The following is a 23459-nucleotide window of genomic DNA, read 5'->3' as shown; positions in this document are numbered from 1 at the left end:
AACAGAGATATGCAAAATATCACTATTGGGTATTTGTAATTAAATACTTATAAAAGGCACTGTTCTGGGTCACCATGTAGTTGATACCTTAAACATTTCAGCTAAACTAATGAGTTTAAATAAATTAACTTGTTACTGCTCTTTGAGTTCTCTCACTTCGCTGCATTCCGATCATTCTTAATAGATATATTGGTTATTTTCATGAAAACTATAAATGTTGTCAGACTTATACTAAGAAATTTAACTACTATGTCTCCTAAATACTGTCTGGCACCTCCTTTTCTGTCACAATTGCTCTTCCTTATCCCCTAAAACAGAAATTCTACTCCTTTACTTGTGAAAACCTGCCATCTCTTTGGCACATAGTGAGATCTACATCTATATCTCTATCTATCCACATATCTGTATATAATATTATACATATTATATCTATGTTATACATAGATATATCATAATTTTATATGTTGTCAGTTTATAGTTATTATTAAAAAAGCATCTCCATTAATTATTTCCTTTGTGTTTTCCAAGAACAATAAATGTCCTTTTACATGTGCCCTCCTGAGCTTTGATTTGTCTCATTTTTGAGCATGTTCACAAATACATGTTTTATTGTATTTTTGCTGCTGCTGGTATCTTTTTTGGTCAAAATTCATTTTTATTAATAAAAATAAACACTTATTCCAGTTTCAGTCATTATGCTGGAAGTTACTAATTAAAAAATATAAATAATCACTTAATAATCCTGTTTTAACTAAGACAACGAAACTGTGGCTTAAAAAATAAAAGTATTCAGCACCACTTGATCATATACCTTTCAGACTTTGTTCTTAAAATTTCTGGAACTTTCCTGTCTGTGAAGTACAGGAGTTGCTGAGTTACGTGAGAAACTCTCTCTGTGGCAACCAAAGAGAAGTTAAGCAATCAGCCTATATTCAGCCTGCTAACTTGGACTATACAATGTTCCCTTCCTCTCCACTCTAGCTCAGGAGAGACATGCTTCTAAGCACTGAGGTATGAAGAGTCCAACTGTTATTAGTTGGAAAGACCAGTTCTAATAGCAAATAATGGTAAATCTCCAACACAGATGCTACTGTCCTTAATGTCCTGTGGTTTTAAGAAATTATGTAAATATTTTGGATTTAGTTCAATTTATTCAGAAATAAAACATGTTTAATAACATTAAACTACTCTGCCAGAGTAAGTGTCTGCTGCTTTAGTATCCTTATAAAAGAAAAAATATATATGTAAAATACATGTAGGTAAATCATAGTCTTAAAGTATACTTAGAATACTGCTTTATTTAAATCAAAATCTAACAAAATGTCTTCAATTAGAAGAAGCTAATTAAACTAAATCTAAAGTTATGACAAGGGAGACTTGCTCTCAGTTAAAGTTGTATTGCTTAGAGAACTTAAAGCCATTCTAGGCAAGGTTAAGGTGGCACTTCCTTATTCTTTACTACACGTAATTTCAATCAGGGTTGGGCCAGAAATGAGCATTTCTAAATATAATATTTCAGAAAAGTCCATAGAAGTGTTTCAAAGACTTTTATGCAAAAGAATGTCTGTCTGTCTTTCTGTATCGGTGAGTAGTATGCCCATCAGAATTTCCTGATAACACAAAGACAAAGGCCTGATCAGATGTCACACCTGATCAGATGTCAAAGGAATGGGAGGTGAACTATTAGGTCACCCGTAGAGTTTCTGCTAGCCTTTTAGTATATGCTGTTCACCAGTGTGAGTCAGGTGGACTTTTGTGAGAGAATAGTGTTTGGTAACCAGGAGATTTTTGTGGCATTTCTTCCTAAGTGGAATACACAACAGATAAGGGAATAGGGGAGGTAATACAGGGAAGTTACTCTTTCCAGCTCAGAAAGAGTTGATGAAGCCCATATATGTATCCAAGAAGCCCATGGGATCCTCTAGCTGTGGATAGTGGCTAATATGGTCATCCAGAATGACACTGTGGACTGCGGCAGCATTTTCCTGTACAGCTCCAGAAACTCTGGATAGGGATTTACCAGATCCAATGGCCCTTAGATAAAATGAATGGGAATAGATACAATGACAAGAGCTCTCACCCAGTGTCTTCTAAACTTTTTCATCTGATTGATATACTGCAAAAGACTGTTGATAACCAAGTTCCTGTCATTGTGGCGTATCCCTGCTCACATGTCTCACAGCTCACTCTCACTCTCAGAGGGTCAGGTGTACAGCCCCAAATCTGAGGAGAGACCTCAAGAGAATACAAAGTTCATCAGTCACGTGAGGATGGGTGACAGCATGCCTCCATCTTTGAGAAGGTTTTGGAGAAGGAGAAGAAGGTGAGCTTCAAGAAATATACCTCCATTTGACAGACAGAGACTGTTAATGGTAAGTTGACCAGATCTATTCTGCTTGAACCTATAGAGCAGCTCCTGAGTAAAGATATCCCCACAAGCATGAGACAACAAGTTGATCCTACTGTTCTGGAACCCCAGATGCCACAAAAGCGCCTCCATGATGCTGGCCTTCTCAAATATGGAATAGTCATGTGGTCTTGGTTTGTCACTGAAGCCAAAACCTAGGAAATTGAGGACAATCACTCGATGAAACCTGAGGGTCAGACTTCCCATATCTTGCACCAATCATAGCTGGACATTGTAAAACCATATAAAAGTACGACTATCTCCGGACTTCAAACCACACCCACAGAGTCTTAGTAGAAGATACTCAGTCCCTTTTAGGTAAAAAAAATTGCCTGATGACTTCCATGAGTGAAAAACAGAGGAAAGCTGGGGGTGGCGGAAGGAGGGGCGGTGATGTGCAGATAGGCCGCAAGCAGGGGCATAGCCAATAGCCCCACCTAAACCCACCACTCCCTCATCCTGATTCTGGTAAGACTTGGGCTTCAAGACTCCATGTTTGGGGGACACCTGTTGCTGCTGTCTTTAAGTGTTTTTATTATTTTTTTCTTTTTTTTCTAACTTTATTGCGGAATAATTGACATAAAAATTTGTATATATTTAAAGTGTATAACTTGATGATTTGATATACATATACATTGTGGAATGATTAACAAGATCAAGACAATTAATATGGTCATCACCTCACATAAGTGATGTAGTTAACTATTTATTCCCTGATTGTTTTGATTTAAAAGAATCTAAAGTCATAATACTGAGGCATTGCATAAATAAGTTACCTTGAAGAGAGTCTTTTTTCTTTCTAAATTTAATATTAACAAGCTCAATATCTAGCCTGGTAACAAATCCCTTGATTTATCCTATTAAGGTGCATGTCTTTTAATTTTGTGTTCTTGAGTAAGTTTTATTTCAACTGTAAGCACTCTTTGGAGAATATTAGTACTTTAGCAAATGTTTGTCTATTTCTCTAACAGTGCTAGAAGGATGTGAAGCATTTAATGATTTTGATATGGAACCCATATTCATGATGAAAACTAAGACAATGTTTCTTTCCTTTCTACACCAGGGATGGCCTCAGGTGTAATTTTGACTAGATTTTTTTTCTCACTAGGGCAGGGAGCTCTATTGTTGAGGTATTTATTGTTTTTTTTTTTGTTTTTATTTCCAATTTTGCGAAGAAATAGTAGGCATATTCCTTTGGGCTCTCTTAACTCAGTTATGAAACTGATTGCCCATTCATCTAATATGCTTGGAAATACAAAAAAACAAAACAAAACAAAACAAAACACTGAAGCCATTTTCTGCTCATTATGGTTCTATAGAAATACAAAATCATCATGTCTATTGAGCAAAGACACTTTGAACTCTTCCCCAAAGTGAAGGATTAGTTCCTTCTGAAACTTTTATAAGTACTGTGGCCTTGATATGAAAATTGTTTTAAGTTGGAAGTCACTCAGACTGACTTATTTTAATAAAAGTCCATCCTGGGGAACTGGCTGCACATAATTGACAGCAGTTCACCATCTTTTTGGTTGATCTTTGGTTACTTGACCTCCCTAACTTAAAATAATTGAGTCAACAACACCTGCTTATCACAATAAATAAACTTTATAATCATTCTTCTATCTTCATATGCTTTATTTAACCCAGTATCCTCTTCTGGACTGCCACAGAGATACCTGGGACCAATACCAACTGTCATGGTTAAATGACTGCCTGTTCACTGCCTCCAAACTCCCTTACCTTCTACTCTTCTGCTAGAAGTACTTTCTCCATTTGAAAATATTGTATCAACATCTCTTTCTGGCATGAAACAGTACTCCAGCTCACCTGCTATAATTCTTAATCTGGATCTTAAGAAAACGATCAATATGTACTAAATATAATAGTCATTGACTTCCATAGACTCCATAAGAGGTAACTAATTTTCTCTAAAAATAATATATCAGAAAATAATTTAGGGCAATGAGTTAGCCATAATATAGCCTTAATATTTATTTTGGGTATACTGGACCTAAAATATATTCCTGCTTATATTACTACAGTGACAGGAGATACTCCATAAATTACAAAACTCTTTGACTGCTGCTGCTGAAGACTCAGACTTTTACAGGTTTGTGATTTCTCCAAACTCCATGAAAGAATAAACCTCCAACCATTGTGGATTTCAATGCTCACACTCTAATATCCTTGTAGAAGACAATTGGACTAGAGACCAAAAGGGGAATGCTTCATTTACTCTAATGCATAGATTTTCTACTTGAGCTGCTATGCTATGTGACTCTAAATTGGCTATCTCCACATTTGGGAATAACACTAAGGACTATGTTGGGTGAGCCACCGGTGTGTGGTGAAAAAATACACAAATAATTAAATTAGAATTTTGACATTTGATTTACATTCATTTTTATGTATTTTTAAAAATGTATATATTGTATATATTTTTCAATGTACATTTTGTACTAGAACCAAAGGGTATATAAATAATTTGCATGTAAGTGTGTATTTATTAAGGTGTACTTAATTTTTTTTTTTTTACGTGTGGAGCTAAACAATAAGGAAATGTGTAGAAACTGCTTCTCCAAAGGACTGTTTTAACTCCACAGTTCCAGATACCTGGGAGCCTGTCATGAGCTCCAAAAAGTTGACCAAAAATTGATTTGTGATTTTGAAGGAACTTCCAAAGTGTTTTCTAGAGTGGTTATATGTTTTTACCTTTTCATCAGCAAGGGTTGAGTGTTCGTTTCTCTACATCCTCATCAGCATTTGGTGTTGCCAGTGTATATATATTTTTTATGTTTGTCAGTCTGATAGGTAAGTAGTGATATGTAAACAGCTAACCACCAGAAATATCTCTCCTAGGAATTTATTCAAGAGAAATGAAAACCTATGTTCACATAAAAACCTGTACTTTAATGTTTAATAAAGTTGTTACTTTACTAATAATAACCAAAACCTGGAAACAACCCAGATGTTCTTTAATATGAGAATGATTAAACAATCTTATGGTGCATTCAAATCAGGGAATACTATTCAGCAATAAACAGGAAAAAAAACATTAAAAAACACAAAAATGTGTCTGAATCTCTGGGGAATTATGCTGAGTGAAAAACAAATCCCTAAAGGTTACATACAGTATAATTCCATTTAAATAATATTCTTGAAATGACAAAATTATAGAAATGGATAACAAGTTAGTGGTTGTTAGAAGTTAAGGAGAAATGAGTGAGAAGAAAACAGATATGACTATAAAAGGACAACATGAGACATCTGGATGGTTATAGAAATGCTCTGTTTCTTGACTGTATCAATGCCAATATTCTACTTGGGATATTGTCCTATAGTTTTTGAAGGATGTCAACTTTAGGAGAAGTTGGGTAAACAGTACATGGAATTTCTCTATATTATCTTTTACAACTGCATGTGAATATACAATAACCTCAAAATAAAAAAGCTTGATTTAAACAGTAATATGTGTGCCTTCCTTTCCATGTCTGGGTAATCCTTCAAAAACTGATGTTGATATTTTTATTCTCTTGTATATCCTTCAGTACAGTAATGGTGACAGAGGATAAAAGGAAGGGACACATGGCCAAATGAAGATCATTGTAAAGTTCAAAACTCCTGAAGGTATTTTCCATCCCATATTAACAGTTCAATAAATAAAACATTTTCCATATTTTGTAATGTATTTCAATTGTATTTTTGTATATTTGAGTAAACTCTCAAAGGTCAGTTGATTACTTTCACAAATTTGAACAAATTTCAAGCTGACATTAAAAATAATTGTAATCAATTTTCCAGATTGGCCTATTTTTCTACATTTCGCCTCCAAACATTTAAATTTTGAAAGGCTTACTAAGTAGCTCTTGTTAATAATTTTCCTGAACAAGTTGATTATTCAAATAGTATAGACTAAGGCAAGGTCTAATTGTTAATTCTCTAGATTGATTAATCTCTCCTCCTATTTCAAGGCAAACATACTAAAACAATAGACATTAAATATATAACCCGATCTCTCTCCAGAATGATAAATCAAGCATATCCCCTTCATTATTACTAAGTATCAATAGAAGAAAAGTGTTATAAAGATGCTTTCTTTTATTGTAGTTGAAATGGATATAAATGTTCCTACAAATGTGATATGGAAAATAAAAATGTGTCTTTCAAAAAGTGTCTTAAAATATAAACTTAACTACCACTTCTGAAAAAATGAAGTAGACATACATTTGTCCTACATTTTCTGCTAAATACAACTAAAAATCCTGGACGTTGTATATAAAATATTTTAAGACTTAAAGAAAAAGAAGAGACAGGGAAGTTGGAAACTTAAGATCCAAGGAACAACACAGTGGTGAGTTCCCTGGATTTTCTTTTTACCTCATAAATCAAAGACTTTAAGCTGAAAAAGCTGAGAATTAAAAACACCAACAGACACAATCAAAAACAGCCCAACCAAAGCTTGCTCTCTCTAGGTAAAGGAGAAACTTAGCAAAAAGTAAATATTTTTAGATAATAACAGTGCTATTAATTGTAAACACCTCAGAAAAAAACAAAATCTCAACCCTTCCCACACCAGCAGAAGCAATGAGGGGAACCTGAACTTCCAACCTTGAGGGTTTGTGAGGATGTACTCAACTATACTGTTTGAGTAGTATCAAAAAGACCAAGTAGGGAGCCAGGGTTCTCACCTCTTCCTGGCAGTAACAAGTTATCTTCTCCCTCACGTGGTATCACTGGAAACATGCAGAACCTGAACTTCCATGTCCACCCTGAAGGAATAGAGTATCCCTCTCTCTTTACAGTAGGTAGTTTCAGAGCTTGTCTACTGGAGAGTCAGGACATTCAACTTTGCACAGCAATAATATATACACATCCACCACAGTGGTTATGGAGATGAAATAAAGATCCCATCTTTGACCAGCTGTAATGAAGCCCCTCCCCAACCTTGGGTATCAATAGAGACTGAGTGAGGAACCTGCAATTTCACTTCCACCTGGTATTAAGGAGAGAGTGCCCAACCTTTCTCAAGCAAAAACAGTATCAGAAAAAACATCTAAAAGAGATGGTTTATATAAGATCCAGAGACCCATAACATAATAGGAAAATGTCCATAATAGAAAAATTCCTCAGGGAGTGGCTAGGGTGACAGAGTAGGAAGACCCTAAGCTCACCTCCTCCCATAGGCACACCAAAATTACAACTATTTACAGAACAACAATTGATGAGGAAGTCCAGAAGACTGGCAGAAAAGATATTCCATAACTAAAGAAATAAAGAAGAAACCACAAGACAGGTAAGAAGGACAGAGATGCAGTATAGTCAAGACCCATACCCTCAGGTGGGTGACCTACAAACAGGAGGATAATTACAATTGTAGAAGTTTTCCCCAAGGAGTAAGGGGTCCAAGTGCCACATTGGGCTACCCAAACTGGGGATCCTGAATCAGGAGATAAGACCAGAGAACTTTGGTTTTGAAAGCCACTGGGCTTACTTTTGGGAGGTCCAGAGAGCTGAGGGAAAGAGAATCCACTCCTAAAGAGCACACACAAAATCTCATATGATCTGGGACCCAAGAGAGATGCAATAATTTGAAAGGATCCTGGGTCAAACCACCTAATGAACTTGGAGAGGCTTAGGAACAACTGGAGCTCACCCTGAGGACATAGACACTGACAGCAGCCATTTTGGGGAGCTCATTCTAACATGAGGATGCTGGTGCTGGCAAGCACCAATTTGGAATCCTCACTCTGGCTCATTAGCTGTGGGACCTAGTCCTGCCCACCAGCCATGGCTGGTGGCACCAGTACTGGAAGCTTCAGACCAAGCAGTTATCCAAGAGAGGACACAGTTCCTTCCACCATTAGGCCAGGTGCCTTAAGAACCCTGAGCCCACAGCCACCCCAAACCTAGCCCTGTCCACCAGAGGGCCCATGACCCAGCCCCACACACTAGTGCACTGACACTAGCCACAGGACCACTTGGGGCCCCACAGCCAGCTGTACAAACCCAGTGCCCACTCACCAGTGGGACTGATAGCAAATCCGGGATCCACAGGCCCTGCAACCAGGGCAAGTGCTGACCCACTGTTGGGCAGGGCTGATTCCTAGGGTGGTTGATTGCAGAGCTAGGGGTCCCAGATCGAGTGTTGTCCTGCTGGTGGGTGGAGCCAGTTCCTGATACAGTAAGCTACAGTCTGGGGTGTTCAAAGCTGATGTCAGCCCAATGCTGAGTATGGCTGGATCCCAGGGTGGTCAGCTAAGGGGTCCTAGGTGGCTTGGAGCTTGTGTCTGTCTGCTCGTGGTCAGTCTGGGGCCCAGGGTGTACCTGGGGATAATGCTGGCTACTGGTGGACAGAGTCAGATTCCAGGGTCTCTTGCTGCAGGGTCCTGGGGGTCCTGGAGATAGTGTTAGCATAAGGTATTTGGGGCTGCAGCCAGCTACCTCATGAGCCAGCCCTACCCACAATTGGCCAGCAGCCTCTACATAATGCAGGGTCTGTTAACCAACCAGACTGGGGGCTATCCACAACTACAAGATTTCCCACAGTAGTCAGCTAGACACAAAAAGGAACCACAGAGCCACGTAGGGGGCAGCCCAATAGCATACAGTTTTGATGACAAGAGGAGTGTGTGCTGCTGGGACACATAGGACATCTCCTACAAATGGTCACTCTCCAAGGCTGGGAAATGAAATCAACCTACATAATACATAGAAATAAAAACAGTGAATTAGGCAAAATGAGACAACAGAAGACTATTTTCTAAATAAAGGAACCAGTTAAAATCCAAGAAGAAGAACTAATTGAAGTGGACATAAGCAATCTACCTGGCAAAGAGTTCAAGGTAATGATGATAAAGATGCTGAAAGAAATTGAGAGAAGATTAGATGATAGAGTAAAAAGTTAGAGGTTTATAACAAAGAGTTAAAAATATAAAGACAAATGAAACATAGCTGAAGAGTAGAATAACTGAAATAAAAAATACACTAGAAGAAATCAATGGTAGATTAAATGACTCAGAAGACAGGATCAGTGAGCCAGAAGACAGAGTAGTGGAAACCACTGAAGGTGAATAGAAGAAAAAGGAAAAAAAAAAAGAATAAAAATAAATAAGCTTCGTTTAAGAGACCTCTGATACAACATCAAGCATACTAGCATTCACATGATAGGGATCCCAGGGTCCCAGGAGGGGAAGAGAGAGAAAGGGGCAGGGGCAGAGAACATAGTTGAAATTATAATAGCTGAAAACTTCCCTAACTTGAGAGTGAAAACAGACATCCAGGTCCAGGAAGCTCAGAGAGTCCCACACAAGATCAACCCAAAGAGGACCACACCAAGACACACTGTAGTTAAAAATTGCAAAAATTAAAGATGAAGAGAGAATATTAAAAGCAGCAAAGGAAAAGCAACAAGTTACACACAAGGGAAGTCCCATTAGGAGTTATGAGCTGACTTTTCAGCAGAAGCTCTGCAGGCCAGAAGAGAGTGGCACAATATATTTAAAGTGATGAAAGGGAGAAACCTACCACCAAGAATACTCTAATTGGCAAGACTTTAATTCAGATTTGATGGAAAGATCAAAAGATTTACATACAAGCAAAACTAAAAGAGTTCAGCACCACCAAACTAGCTTTACAAGAAATGTTAAAAGGAACTTCTCTAAGTGAAAAAGAGATGGCAACAACTAGAAATATGAATAATAGAAAAGGAAAAATTCCAGTGGTAAAGGCAAATATAAAGGTATTATTGAAGATCAGCAGAAAGAAATGGAAAAATTCTGTATCCCCATCATTACCAAGCTGTATCAGAGCACAGGAGGCATGCAAAGAGGAATGCCAGGAGGAATGCCTGTGGGCTTCCCTAGTGGTGGAGCTCCTCTGTCTGGTGGTGTCTCCTTTGAGCCCAACACTGAAGAGGTTGATTAAGCCAACCTAGCATAGATTAAGCATTGTTCCATGCAAAACATTGAAGGGCCCAACTTTGTAGCAAATTCCATGGCAATTTTACAGTTGAGCTGCTATAGTAAATAACTGAGCATTCTTGATTCTTGAACATGGAAAGTGTGCACAAGAAAAGGAAATAACTGCACTTTTATAAGCACTTGATTGTAAGTGGAAAATTCAATGTCTTAAGTAAAACTGTATTTAAAGTTGAAAACAAAACAAACAAATAAATAAATAAAAGTTAGTAAATAAATAGTAAGTCAATTATGTACAAAGCTAGTAGGAAGATTAAAAGACAAAAGTAGTAAAATCATTAGTATTCACAAGTAGTTAAGGGATATTCAAAATGAAAAGATATGTCAAAACAGTAAATGGTTGCAGGTGTGTAAAAACTCAGGGATGTTAAAATGCATTTGAAATTAGAGATCACCAAAATAAAATAATCATGTGTATATATACATATATTGCTATATATAAACCTCATGGTAACCACAAACAAAAATGTATAATAGATACACACACAAAAGACAGAAAGGAGTTCAAATATAACACTAAAGATAAGTTTTATAAGGGAAATAATAAGGGAAGAGAATAAAAGTAGAAAGGAACAGAAAAGAACTACAAAGTAACCCCAAAACAATTAACAAAATGGCAATAAGTACATACCTATTGATAATTATTTTAAATATAAATGGATTAAATATTTAGATCAAAATACATAAAGTGACTGAATGGATACAAAAACAAGACCCATATATATGATGCCTACAAAAGATTCATTTCAAAATCTAAAGAAATACACAGACTGAAAATGAGGGATGGAAAAGTTATTCTACACAGATGAAAATGAAAAAAAACCAGGGGTAGCAATAGTTAAATCAGACAAAGTAGACTTTAAAACAAAGACTGTAATGGGAGACAAAGAAGGACCTTACATAATGATCAAGTGATCAATCCAAGAAGGAGATATAACAATTGTAAATATATATGCACCCAACATATGAGCACCTAAATACATAAAACAGATATTAATATACATCAAGGGAAATATTGATAGTAACACACTAATATTAGTGGAATTTAACATTCCACTTAACATCAATGAAGAGATCATCCAGACAGAAAATCAATAAGGAAACATTTGCCTTAAATGCCATTAGATCAAATGGATCTAATAGATACATATAGAATATTCCATCCAAAGCAGCAAAATATACATTCTTTCAAGGCATATGCAACATTTTCCATAATAGACCACATGCTATGACACAAAACAATCTCAGATAATTTAAGGAAATTGAAATCTTATCAAGCACCTTTTCTGACCACAGCCCTATGAGACTACAAATCAACTACAAGAAAAAAATAAAAATAAACTGCAAAAGAACCCACAAATATATGGAGACTAAACAATATGCTACTAAGCAGCTAATGGGTCAATGAAGAAATCAATAAAATACCTGTAGGCAAATGAAAACAAAAATATAATGATCCAAAATATATGGGCACAGCAAAGACAGTTCTAAGAGGTAAGTTTATACTGCAGAAAATAGGAAAAATCTCAAATAAACAACCCAATCTTACAACTAAAGAAACTAGAAAAAGAAGAGCAAACAAAACCAAAAGTTAGTAGAAGGAAAGAAATCATAAATACCTGAAGAGAAATAAATAAAATAGAGGAAAACAAAACAACCCAGCCACCCCCCAGAAAATAGGAAAGACCAATGTAATTAAAAGCTGGTTCTCTGAAAAGAAAAATAAAATTGATAAAACTTTAGTCAGACTTATCAAGAAAAAAGAAAGGCTTCCCTGGTGGTGCAGTGGTTGGGAGTCCACCTGCCAATGCGAGGGTGTGGGTTCACGCCCCGGTCCGGGAGGATCGCGCATGCTGCAGAGCAGCTGGGCTCATAAGCCATGGCCTCTGGGCCTGTGTGTCTGGAGCCTGTGCTCCATGGCAGGAGAGGCCACAGCAGTGAGAGGTCCATGTAGCACAAAAAAAAAAAAAAAAAAAAAGAAAGAAAGAAAGAGAAAAGAGGGAGAGAGGGCCAAAATCAATAAAATCAGAAATGAAAATGAGGAAGTTACAACTGATTCCACAAAAACACAAAAAAATTATAACAGATCACTATTAACAATTGCATGCCAAAAAAATGAACAACCTAAAAAAAATGAACAAATTCCAGGAAATGTAGAATCTCCCAAGACTGAACCAGGAAGAAATAGAAAATATGAACAGATCAATTACCAGTAATGAACTTGAATCAGTAATTTAAAATACTCAAAAGAAACAAGAATTCAAGACCAAATGACTTCACAGGGAAATTCTACCAAACTTCTAGAGAAGAGTTAACACCAATCGTTCTCAAACAATTCCAAAAATTTAGCAGGAAGGAACACTTCTGAACTCATTCTACAAGGCCAACATCACCCTAATACCAAAACCAGACAAAGATATGAGAAAAAAGAAAACTACAGCCCAATATCACTGGTGAACATAAAAATTCTTCAATAAAATATTTGCAAACCAAAGTCAACAATAGAGTAAAAGGATCATACACCATAATCAAGTTGCATTTATCTCCAGGATGCAAAAATAATTCAATATAATCAAATCAATCATTGTGGTGAACTGCATGAACAAATTGAAAAATACAAATCATATGATCATTTCAATAGAAGCAGAATAATTTTTCTGACAGCACCCAACATCCATTGATGACAAAAACTCTAAACAAAGTAGGTATAGAGAGAACATACCTCAATGTAATAAAGGTCATATATGATAAGCCCACAGCTATTATAGTACTCAACAGTGAAAAGCTGAAGGCATTTCCTTTAAGATCAGAAAGAAGGCAAGGAAGCACACCCTCACCACTTTTATTTAACATGATATTTGAAGTCCTAGCCACAGCAATCAGACAAGAAAAAGAAATAAAACAAGTCCAAATTGGAAAGAAACAAGTAAAACTGTCACTGTTTGCAGATGACGTGATACTATATATAGAAAATCCTAAAGTCACCACCCAAAAACTACTAGAGCTCAATAGAGAATTTGGTAAAGTTGCAGGCTACAAAATTAATATATAGAAATCTGTTGCATTTCTATAAACTAACAGCAAAATATCAGAAAGAGAAGTTAGAAAACAATTCCATTTACCACCATATCATAAAGAATAAAATATCTAGGCATAAATACAACTAAGGAAGTGAAATAGCTATACTCAGAAAACTATAAGACACTGATGAAAGAAATTGAAGATGACACAAACAGATGGAAACATATACCCTGTCCATGGACTGGAAGACTTAATATTGTTAAAATGACCATACTACCCAAGCCGTGGTACATACCCAAGGCAATCTATAGATTCAATGCAATCTCTATCAAAATACCAATGGCATTTTTCATAGAACTAGAACAAATAATTCTAAAAATTTATGGAAACACAAGATACCGACTAGCCAAAACAATTTTGAAAAGGAAAAACAAAGCTGGAGATATCACACTCCCTGATTTCAATCCATACTACAAAGCTATCAAAACAGTATAGTACTAGTATACCAGTACTATACTATCAAAACAGTATAGTACTGGTATAAAAACAGATACACAGATCATTGGAGCAGAATAGAAAGCCCAGAAAGAAGCCATATTTATACAGGCAATTAATCTGTGACAAAGGAGGCAAGAATATACAAGAGAGAAAAGACAATCTTTTCAATAAATGGTGTTAGGAAAACTAGACAGCTACATGCAAAAAATCATACCAGACTACTCTCTCACACCATGCACAAATATAAATTCAAAATAGAATAAAGACTTTAATGTAAGTCCTGAAACCATAAAATTCCTAGAAGAAAACTTAGGCAGTATACTCTTTGACATCAGTCTTAGTAATATATATATATATAGATATAGATATAGATATATAGATATAGATATAGATATAGATATAGATATAGATAGATAGATAGATAGATAGATATGTCTCCTCAGACTAGGGAAACAAAAGCAAAAATAAACAAATAGGACTACATCAAACTAAAAACTTTTCTACAGTAAAGAAACTATCAACAAAACAAAAAGGCCACTTACTGAATGGGAGAATATATTTGCAAACAATACATCTAATAAGTGGATAATAGCCAAAAGATTTAAATAATTCATACAACTGCACATCAGAAAAGCAAACAACCTGATTTTAAAAATGGGCTGAGGGGGTTTCCCTGGTGGCACACTGGTTGAGAGTCCACCTGCTGATGCAGGGGACACGGATTCATGCCCCGGTCCGGGAAGAACCCACATGCTGTGGAGCGGCTGTGCCCATGAGCCATGGCCACCGAGCCTGCGTGTCTGGAGCCTGTGCTCCACAACGGGAGAGGCCACAACAGTGAGAGGCTGGTGTACAGCAAAAAACAAAAAAACAAACAAAAAATAAATAAATAAAATAAAATAAAAATGGGCTGAGATCTGATTAGACATTTTTCCAAAGAAGATGTTCACATGAATAACAGGCACAAGGAAAGATGCTCAACATCACTAATCATCAGGGAAATGCAAATCAAAGTGTTGACCAGGATGGTGTGAAAAGGGAACCCTTGTGCATTTTTGGTGGGAATGTAAACTGGTGTTACACTATGGAAAATGATATGGCGATTCCTCAAAAATTAAAAATAAAATTACCATATGATCCAGCAATTCCAGTCCTGTGTATTTGTCCAAAGAAAATAAGGCCACTATTAGAAAAGATATATGAACCACTATGTTCACAGTAGCATTATTTTTACAATTTCCAAGATATGGAAGCACAGGAAGAGTCCATCAATAAATAAGTGGATAAAGATGTGGTATATACATATTACTCAGCCATAAAAAACTAATGAAATCTAGCCATTTGCAATAGCATGGATAGATCTAGAGTGTATTATGATAAGTGAAATATGCCAGACAGAGAAAGATAAATACCATATGATTTCATTCATATGTGAAATCTAAAACAAAAACAAAAAAAATAAAACAATGAACAAACATAACAAAAGAGAAGCAGAGTTATAGATACAGAGAACAAATAGGAGAGAGCTTGAAGGATGAATTTGGAGGGTGGAACTAAATAAATGAGGAAATTAAGAGGTAAAAATTCCCACTTGCAAAATAAATGAGTTATGAGTATGAAACGTACAATGCAGGGAATATAGTCAATAACTGTAATATCTTTTTATGATGACATTGTATCTGGACTTACCATAGTGATCATTTTGTAATGTATAGAAATATCAAATCAGTATATTGTAAAACAGGAGCTAACATAGAGTTGTAGGTCAATTGTACTACAAAAACAAACAAACAAACTCATAGAAAAAGAAATCAGACTTGTGGTTACCAGAGGCAGTGGCAGAATAGGAGTAGGAATTAAGTAAATGAGGTCAAAAGTACAAACTTCCAGTTATAAGATAAATAAGTTCTAGGGAGGTAATGTAGAATATGATAAATATAATTATCACTGCTGTATGCTATATAAAAGAGTTGTTAAGAGAGTAAATGCTACAAGTTTTCATCACAAGGAAAAATATTTTTTTCCTGTTTCTTTAATTTTTATCTGTATGAAATGATAGAAGTTCAGCAAACGTATTGTGATAATCATTTCATAATGGAGGTAAGTCAAATGATTATGCTGTACTCAAACTCATACAGTGCTGTAAGTCGATTATATTCAGTTAAAAAAAGAAAATTAATTGTTATACAAAAGAACAGAAAGCATTCAAACTTTAATTTTAATATGTTTGCTCCACAAAAATACTGTGAAAATAATGAAGTAAAAGCTACCTAGTGGGAGAAAATATTTGCAAATCAAATGGATAAAAGAGAACTATTATCTGGATTGTATGAAGAACTCTCAAAACTCAATAATAAGAAGAATAAAATTCAGTTAAAAATGACTTAAGTAAAAGGCATTCCAAATGAGAAAGGGATAAGTTAAATTATCTCTGTTCATAGATGACATGGTTTTGTATGTAAAAATCCCAAAGAATTCACAAATAGAGATATAAGAACTAATTAATAAACTAATTCAGTAAAGTTGCAGGATACAAAATCAACAAACAAAAATAAGTTTATTGTAATTGACTTACAAAAAGAATAAAATACTTAGGTATAAAGTACAAGATATTGATGAAAGAAATTAAGGAAGATAAAAATAAATAGACAATCTGTGTTCATCGATTGGAAAAATTAATATTGTTTAAATGTCTATATTACCCAAAGTGATCTATATATTAAATGCATTCCCTGTCCAAAACACAGTGTATTTTTTATACAAATAAAAAGAAAAATCCTACAATTCATATGGAGCCAAAATTAACCCTGAATAGTCAAAACTATCTTGGGAAAGAACAAATCTGGGGGCCTCATACTTCCTGATTTCAAAACATATTACAAAGCTATAACAAATTAAAACAAATTAAAATTTTATGGTACTGGCATAAAGACAGACATATAGATTGATAGAACAGAATAGAGAGCCTAGAAATAAACCAACGTATATGTGGTCAACTTATCTTCCACAACTGTGCCAAGAATACACAACCAAGAAAGGGCAATCTTTACAATAAGTGCTGTTGAGAAAGTTATATAGGCACAGGCAAAAGAAGGAAATTTAAATTTAACACTTATCTTACACTACACACAAAAAACAAAACAAATAATTTAAAAAGTTAAATATAAGACCCGAAACCATAAAACTCCTTGAAAAAACATAGGGGAAGCTTCATGATTTTGGTCTTGGAAATGATTTCTTGGTTATAACATAAAAGCACCGGCAATGAAAGAGAAATGGACAAAATGGACTGCAAACTAAAAAAGTTTGTGCCCAGCAAAGGAAACAATCAAGAATGAAAATGCAATCTACAGAAAGAAAAGTATTTACAAACTACATATCAGAGAAAGGGTTAATATTAAAAGTATATAAGGAACACCTACATCACAATACCATAAAACCAAATAACCTGATTGAAAACTGGGCAAAGGACTTGAATAGACAGTTCTCCAAAGAAGGCATAAAAATGGCCAACATCTATATGTAAAGATGCTCAACATCAATAATCTTCAAAGAAATGCAAATCAAAAATCACAACCAGAGGTATCACTTCACACCTGTAAGGATGGTCATTGTCATTATCAAATATTTAAAAAAAAAGTGTTAGTAAAGATGTGAAGAAATCAAAACACTTGCAAACTGTTGGTGAGACTATAAAATAGTATAGCCACAATGAAAAACAGTATAAAAATTCCTCAAAAAATTAAAAATCGAACTAACATAGTATCCAGCAATCCTACTGGTGGATATTTATCCAGAAGAATTGAAAGCAGGATATGAAAGAGATATTTGCACTCCCATGTTCATTACGGCATTATTTGCAATAGCCAATATATGGAAGTGAATTAAATGTCAATTGATGGATGGTTAAAGAAAATGGAGTATATACATACAACGGAATATTATTTAATCTTAAAAATGAAGGAAATACTGTCCTATGTGAAAACATGGATGAATCTTGAAGACATTATAGTAATTCAGTCACAAAAAAGCAAATAGAGGGACTTCTCTGGTGGTGCAGTGGTGAAGAATCCACCTGCCACTGCAGGGGATAGGGGTTCGAGCCCTGGTCTGGGAAGATCCCACTTGCAGTGAAGCAACTAAACCCGTGCACCACAACTACTGAGCTTGTGCTCTAGAGCCTGAGAGCCACAACTACTGTGCCCACGTGCCACAACTACTGAAGCCCATGCACCTAGAGCCCATGCTCTGCAACAAGAGAAGCCCCTGCAATGAGAAGCCTGCACACTGCAAAGAAGAGTAGCTCCCGCTTTCCACAACTAGAGCAAGCCCACATGCAGCAATGAAGACCCAATGCAGCCAAAAATGAACGAATTAATTAATTATTTAAAAAAGCAAATACAGCATAATTCCACTTATGTGAGCTATATAAAGTTACCAAACTCACAGAAGTAGAAATTAGAATGGTGGTCACCAGGAGCTGGGGGGCCATTCATTGGGTATAAAATTTCAGTTACATAGATAAAAACATTCTAGAGCTCTGCTGTGCATCATTATGCTTATAGTTAAAAATATTGTACTGTACACTTAAAAAAAATTTAAGAGGCTAGATTTCAAGGTGTTTTTTTTAAAATCATGAAAAGGAAAAATGACATGAAGAAACATTTCACAAAAGAGGATATATATATATATATATGGCAAATAGGCACAGGAAAAGATGTTCAATATGATTAACCTTTAAGAAAATTCAAATTAAAACCACAATGAGATATCACTACACATTTATAAGAATAGGTAAAATTAAAAAAAATAAAGGTTATACCACATGCTGGCAATGATGTGAATAAACTGAGTCACTCATATACTGCTGTTGGAAATGTGGAAAACTACAGCCACTGTGGAAAAGTTTGGCATGCAACTACCATATGACACAAAATTGCCCTCCTAGAAATTTACACCAGAGAAATGAAGACTTGGGTTAATCCAAAAACCACACACAGGGACTTCCCTGGTGGTACAGCAGTTAAGAATCTGCCTGCCAATGCAGGGGACACAGGTTTGAGCTCTGGTCTGGGAAGATCCCACGTGCCATGGAGCAACTAAGCCCATGTGCCACAGCTACTGAATCTGTGCTCTAGAGCCCGTGAGCCACAACTACTGAGCTCGAGCACCACAACTACTGAAGCCTGCGTGCCTAGAGCCTGTGATCCGCAACAAATGAAGCTACTGCAATGAGAAGCCTGTGCACTACAACAAAGAGTAGCGCCTGCTCACCACAACTAGAGAAAGCCCACATGCAGCAACAAAGACCCAATGCAGCCAAAAAGAAATTTATTTAAAAAATACACAAATATTTATAGCAACTTTATTTTCAGTAACCAAAACATTGAAACCACCTATATATTCTTTAGTAAGCAAATGGTTACATACATACATTATGTGGTAACTACATACACTTGAATACTACAACTAAAAGGAACAACCTATTAAAACATGCAACAACCAGCCTGAATAACCAGAGAATTATGCTGAAAAAAATCCTAAAACGTTATAGTGTTTGATTCTATCTATATGAAATTTTTGAAATGACAAAGTTATAGAAAACAGATTAATGTTCTGTAGATAGCTAAATATATTCTATAGGATCAGATTAGTGATTGCGAGAGGTTAATGGGGACTAGGGATGGGAGAGAAGTGGGTGTGGCTATAAAAGGGCAACATAAAGAATCCTTGTGGTAATGGAAATGTTCTGTATTCTGCCTGCATCAATGTCAATATCTTGATTTTAGTATTGTATGACAGTTTTGCAGGATGAGAGCTTTGTGGGATAATAGTATATACAAGGTCATTATATAAGTATAATACATAGTCATTATACGTCTCCATATTATTGCTTAAAACTACACGTGAATCTATAGGTATCCCAAAACAAACAATTAAAAAAAATAACTGTAGTCTAGTATATAAAATCATGTATTAAAGATGCAGTTACAAAATTGCAAAATCCCTTAATTTTTTTAAATGAATAGATGAAAACCCTTATGTACTCACATACATAAGGATATTTAAGAAAGTAATTGCCAATGAATACATTAAAGCAAAAATATTTATAATGGACAAAATATTGTCATAAAGTTAAAACAATTGATAATACATTATTTGTAAAATGGTTTCATGTAGTTAAAAGAAAAAATTATTTGTAGTAAAGTAAGAAATATCTAGTCAATTAATGTTGTACCAAAATAATTGAAATATAATATTTACATCAACCCCTTTGAAAAATAGAAAAATAATGATTTTTTTCTCAGAATTAATATTACATGATTAGAAACCTAACTCTGAAAAATAACTTATACTTAAGTAAATGTAAGAATTGAGAATCATAAATAGAGACAAATGCTGATAATTCTAAGTACATGATCGACTCAATGAAATTAGCACAGAAATTAGCACAGTTTCTCAATGAAACTGAAAGTTTATAATAGTGCTTAATTTAGTAGCAGCATTCTAAAATGCATTCTTTTTCATTAGGAAATTCCTATTCTAATAATAGATTAACTGAAATGTGCTGGTCCACTGAGAAACATACTATTATAATGAGTTCAAACCAGATTCATTTGAGTCATAAAAATATAATGATAATAATAAAATGGTAATGATGATAAAGTGACTTGTATTAGGTCACTAGAGTACGTCAGAAGTAAATGTAGTTAGAAAACTAAGGTGATCAGCCTATCCACTAAATCATGCTGCCTTTCCAATTTTAAACACTCAGTAATAATACCTATTCATTAAACATGTGACAGCAAAAATTAAAAAGCAATACATCCTGGCTGCATAAAGAGGAATAAATGGTTTCCACTTCTGGTCATTCACCTGTTTCATCCATGGTATTACCTAAGATATTAATCTCCTTTTTTATTTCTGGAATTTTTTGGCTTTAATTGACTGCCTATTGCCATCTATATCTTTTGCTGTGCTTCCAGGAATAGAAAAATTCAATTCAATGGCTATATCAAATGAGGCCAGTGTATTAGTTTGCTAGGGATACCAAAACAAAGTACCACAGACTGGTTGGTTTAAACAACAGAAATTTATTTTCTCACATTTCTGGAGGCTAGAAGTCCAAGATGAAAGTGTCAACAGTGTTGGTTCCTTCTGTTCCAGGCCTCTCTCACTGCCTTGTAGATGGCTATCTTCTCCCTCCATCAGTGTCTGTGTCCAAAGTTCCTCTTCTTACAAGAACACCCATTATATTGGATTAGGGATAACCCTAAGGTCCTCATTTTAACTTCATTGCTCATATAAAGATCCTCTCTCCAAATATGGTCACATTCTAAAATACTAGGGGTAAGGACTTCAGCATACACATTTTCAAGGTACATAATTTAGTCTATAACAGTTGCAGTGCTATATATTTTGTTTTAGTGAAGGCATGAGAGAGACAAGAAGAGACTTAACACAGTAATTTGTAACTTTTCTTTAAAAGTACTGTCAAATATTAGATTTAAATGGTCTCCTTTGTAAAGGCAAGTCATTAGGAATATAATTAACTTTGGTAGCCATTGCCATATCTTGTAGAACTTCAAAGGAACGTCAGTAAGATACTTGAAAGATTATTCCACATATGATAGAAATCAATAGCTGAATTACCCAATTTTATTAATAATGACTAGAAAAAAGTTAACAACAATTTGGGCAATTCATTTTTGCATTTAAAATATAACACACCCTAATGTTCATAGCTGCACTATTTACAATAGCCAAGACATGGAAGCAGACTAAATGTCCATTGACAGATGAATGGATAAAGTTGTGAAATAAAATAATATTCAATTATATATAATGGAATATTATTCAGCATAAAAAGGAACAAAATAATGCCATTTGCAGCAACATGGATAGACCTACAGATTATCATACTAAGTGAAGTAAGTCAGACAAAGACAAATATCATATGATATCACTTATATATAGAATATAAAAAATATATTTTGTAACTTTACAAAACAGAAATAGACTCACAGACATAGAAAACAAACTTATGGCTACCAAATGGAAAAGGGGAGGGGTGGATAAATTAGTAGGAGTTTGGGATTAATAGATACACACTACTATATATAAAATACCAGGACTTACTGTACAGTACAGGGAACAATATTCAATATCTTGTAATAACCTATGATGGAAAAAGAATCTGAAAAAGAATCTATCTATAACTGAAACACTTCCCTGTATACCTGAAACTAACACAAAATTGTAAATCAACTATACTTCAATATAGTTGTTTTGAAAAAAATATATGAATTTTAGATAGCTCTATTCACAAAATTACTAAATAAATTATATATCCATGAATGTTTTCTGATGTATCACTACTTGGGAGACAAAATAGTCATGGAAGAATTTGACTCATATGCTTCCATTGTCAAGGATTATTTTTAGCATTCTCAGCATCGGTTGGATAGCTATGAAGCCTATGTCAATTATTGATAGCATGAAGTATCAAAATGTTTTGAAATAACAATTTATTAGCTCTTCATCATCATTTCCTAGTATCTTACAGGAAGAATATGGCACTCTTTCATATCGTAGAACCATTAACTTTTCTTGTGAAAACTAACAGTCCTTAAATTCAAATAGATATCATTAATTAATTGAGAGTGATTGGGTAGGAAGGCAATATGGCTAAGATAGCAGATTGATTTGGCTGATCTTGCCAATGAGTTTCATGCCCTCTTTGGTTTACCATAGGGAACTTGTCTTCGAACATATTTGTTAGAACATTAAAAGACTCAGAAGTAAAATATAGTGATAATAATGGGTTCTTTATTTAAGGCACACACATGCATACATACATGCACACACATAGGAGAGAGAGAAAAAATGAAATTAATAATCTTAAAGCAAAAAAAAAAACAAAACTAGCAGTCAATGCCCAGTATCATTAAACTTGAGATTCAGTTTCAGTGTTAAACACATGGTATTGTAGAATGTGTATGCTTTACATACAAAATACTTCAAAGGTTAGAAAATCAATCAGCTGTGTTTTACTTGTCATGCCTGCTGGGCTTAGCCAATATAATATAATGAATACTGTTCTGTATTTTAGTTTTGTCTGAACCTGATTGATTCTCTGTAAACACACTGTAAAAGTCAGTATATTATAGGTCAAAGGCTGCTGTGGGATGAAAAAAAGATGGTTTGAATAAGCACAAACAACCTGTGGAGATCTAGATTTAGTCAACCCTATAGTTGAAAAAATGTGGTAGCAGTAGTTTCCAAGAGCCTTGCAAAATGTTTATGTGTTACAAAATTCTATGATTTAGAGAAGACTTTCTTCTATCAATCTTTTTGTAGCCTGAGGACTGAAACAGTTATTTACAGGTTTCAGTATTTGGAGCATAAAAATAACAGTGAACTGAAGGAGTGAAAAGAGGGAGTTCTGATATGCCAATCATGACCAGCTTCCGGTATTATAATTTTATATTAAAATTATACAGTGTACCTAAAATAGCCAAATTCATAGAGCCAGAAAGTACAAAGTTAGATGTCAG

General features: G+C 34.8%; 1 pseudogene; it reads right to left on the bottom strand.

The window, feature by feature from the left end:
• Positions 1 to 1834: 1834 nt before the first annotated feature.
• Positions 1835 to 2865, bottom strand: LOC115839048 (mesoderm-specific transcript homolog protein-like; annotated as a pseudogene).
• Positions 2866 to 23459: the final 20594 nt, after the last annotated feature.

Source organism: Globicephala melas, chromosome 18 (genome assembly GCF_963455315.2).
Source record: "Globicephala melas chromosome 18, mGloMel1.2, whole genome shotgun sequence".
NCBI classification, from domain to species: Eukaryota; Metazoa; Chordata; class Mammalia; order Artiodactyla; family Delphinidae; genus Globicephala; species Globicephala melas.
Note: the sequence above shows the minus strand (reverse complement) of the source record. Positions and strands in the feature narration are given on the sequence as shown.